Here is a 2,500-nt window from a genome sequence, read left to right on the forward strand (position 1 = left end):
TAGGGGAATCCTTGTAAGTTTCTTTTCCTCCGCTTAATTATATGCTTAAACTCAGCGGGTGTTCTCGCCTGAGCTGAGGTCGCAAAGTTGGAGCTAAATCCGCCCTACCCCATGGGAGGACAAGAGAGAGCAAAGCAAGTTCGAGCGATGCCACACAAAGCCCGCATCGGCTAACGCCGACTGCCCATCCAAGGGGACAAGATCACCGCTCGCCGACGCGCGCCACGAAACATCGCTTGAGGTATTTCAGCCAACCGCACCGCACGGGGCACGGACGACCAGCTCCGCTGCTCCCTAGCACATTGCAGGGAGCGCGTTTGAATGGGATGCGACGCCCAGACAGACGTGCCCTCGACCGAGGCCTCGGGCGCAAATTGCGTTCAAAAACTCGATGATTCACGGGATTCTGCAATTCACACTAAGTATCGCATTTCGCTACGTTCTTCATCGTAACAAGAGCCGAGATATCCGTTGCCGAGAGTCGTTTCCACGTACTACCGAAAAATCGGCCACAAAACTGAATAGGGGGGGCACCCCCCCACAACAAATGTAAGGCCAAGGGGCAAAAGGAGGAAAAACGCACGAGAGAAAGAGAAACAAAGGTGTCTAACCCCCTCACGGGGGGAGGCTCGAACAGAGGACAATCTCCCCCCAGCCCCACGCCCTCGCAAAAAGGGGGGAAATGTGTGGGACAGCGATCGAGAAGGACTAGGGTGGCCACCCCGGGAGCTCGCGCTGCTTTTAGCCCTTCCCCGACACCAGCCCACAACAATTCCCCCTTTTCTCCGTAGAGCTAGGGACCGAAAGGAAGAGAACAGGGTAGAAAACAAAGCACAAGCCTCCCAAGCCCCGTGCCTTCGGCAAAAGGGGGGAATTGAAGGGGACGACGATCGAGAAGGACGAGGGTGGCCACCCCGGGAGCTCGCGCTGCGTTTCGTCCTTCCGGAACACCAATCCACAACAATCCCACCTTTTCTCCGTAAAGCTAGGGGCCACGAGGAAGAAGGGAAGAGAACAACAAGAGAGAAAGGAATATATCAACCGTGGCTACCGGCTCACAAGGGGAGGAGGCTTCAAACAGAGAACAAGCTTCCCCAACCCCGTGCCTTCAAAAAAAGGGGGGAACTGCAGGGGACGACGATCGAGAAGGACTAGGGTGGCCACCCTGGGAACTCTCACTGCTTTTCGTCCTTCCCGAACACCAATCCACAACAATCCCACCTTTTCTCCGTAAAGCTAGGGGCCGAAAGAAGGGAAGAAAACAACACGAAAGAAAGAGAGAGAGATATCAAACGCGTCCACCGGCTCACAGGGGGAGGCTCAAACAGGGAACAAGCTTCCCCACCCCCGTGCCTTCGCAAAAAGGGGGGGAACTGCAGGGGACGGCGATCGAGAAGGACTAGGGTGGCCACCCTCAGAACTCGCACTGCTTTTCGTCCTTCCTGAACACCAATCCACAACAATCCCACCTTTTCTCCGTAAAGCTAAGGGGCCAAAAGCAAGAAGGGAAGAAAACAACAGGAAAGCAAGAGATATCAAACGTGGCTACCGGCTCACAAGGGGAGGCTCAAACAGAGAACAAGCTTCCCAAGCCCCGCGCCTTCGGAAAAAGGGGGGAACTGCAGGGGACGGCGATCGAGAAGGACTAGGGTGGCCACCCTGGGAACTCGTACTGCTTTTCGTCCTTCCCGAACACCAATCCACAACAATCCCACCTCTCCTCCGTAAGGCTAGGGGCAAAAGGAAGAAGGGAAGAAAACAACACCAAAGAAACGAAGATCCCAAGAAAAGAGAGAAGCTCAACAGCACGCCGAGCAAGATGTCCGCTAACCAAAAAGAAATCAAACAAGGCACCCAATCAAAAAAGCGTCCCACCTCTTCACACCCTCCCACATGCATTCATCACAACACCCTTTCCAGCCCTACAACATAGCAAACAACCAAGCAAATAAATCACAACCCAAAAATTGACCAATAGAAAAGACGAGGGCCCCGATGAGACCAGTGTCTGGAGCACGTCACTGAGAGGCAAACAGCCCCCCAACCCAACGACACAAGGCTTCAAACGACAAACAGACCGCTGCCCATAACACAAACCCACCCCGCTGTTGCACCCCTCCGTGTACAAAACACCCGACAACCTTTCCAGCGAGAGAGTCAACGGGGGTCAAAGAATCAAACTCCAAAGAGGAGTTGTCACGGGCCGACACTCAGAGGAATTCCCTCGACGGCAAAGGCACGAGATAAGATTGCCACCCTCATGCCCGTCGGCGGGGAAAGTTGCGATCTCGATGGAGCTCAGACCGAGGGATGGGTTTTTCATTACCTGGACACACAACCCTTCCGCGAGGGCATCATGTCGAGGAACGATCGAGAGGGAACTAGGGTGGCCAGCCCAACGGGTTGATCCGCTCTTCATCCATCCCATACTTGACCGCACCCCGACAATCTCGCCTCACGGAAGGTTTGAGCTACCAGGCGCGCGCGCAACCACTCCCTC

The 2,500-nt window shown here is 54.9% G+C and overlaps 1 protein-coding gene, 1 non-coding gene and 1 pseudogene across 2 annotated transcripts in view; all 3 read right to left on the minus strand.

Annotated features, from left to right (window-relative positions):
- Positions 1–82, minus strand: part of LOC149184450 (25S ribosomal RNA) — a 2,396-nt pseudogene extending 2,314 nt beyond the window's left edge.
- RANBPM (SPla/RYanodine receptor (SPRY) domain-containing protein) overlaps positions 1–2,500 on the minus strand; it is a 264,798-nt gene that overhangs the window by 207,162 nt on the left and 55,136 nt on the right. The window lies entirely within an intron of this gene.
- LOC149184451 (5.8S ribosomal RNA) lies at positions 330–483 on the minus strand. Its single transcript, XR_016257861.1, has one exon. It is a non-coding gene; the product is annotated as a 5.8S ribosomal RNA (ribosomal RNA).

The sequence above is a fragment of the Pinus tabuliformis genome, chromosome 3_2 (assembly GCF_031772625.1).
Source record: "Pinus tabuliformis cultivar Carrire ecotype Pingquan chromosome 3_2, CPIR1, whole genome shotgun sequence".
NCBI classification, from domain to species: domain Eukaryota; kingdom Viridiplantae; phylum Streptophyta; class Pinopsida; order Pinales; family Pinaceae; genus Pinus; species Pinus tabuliformis.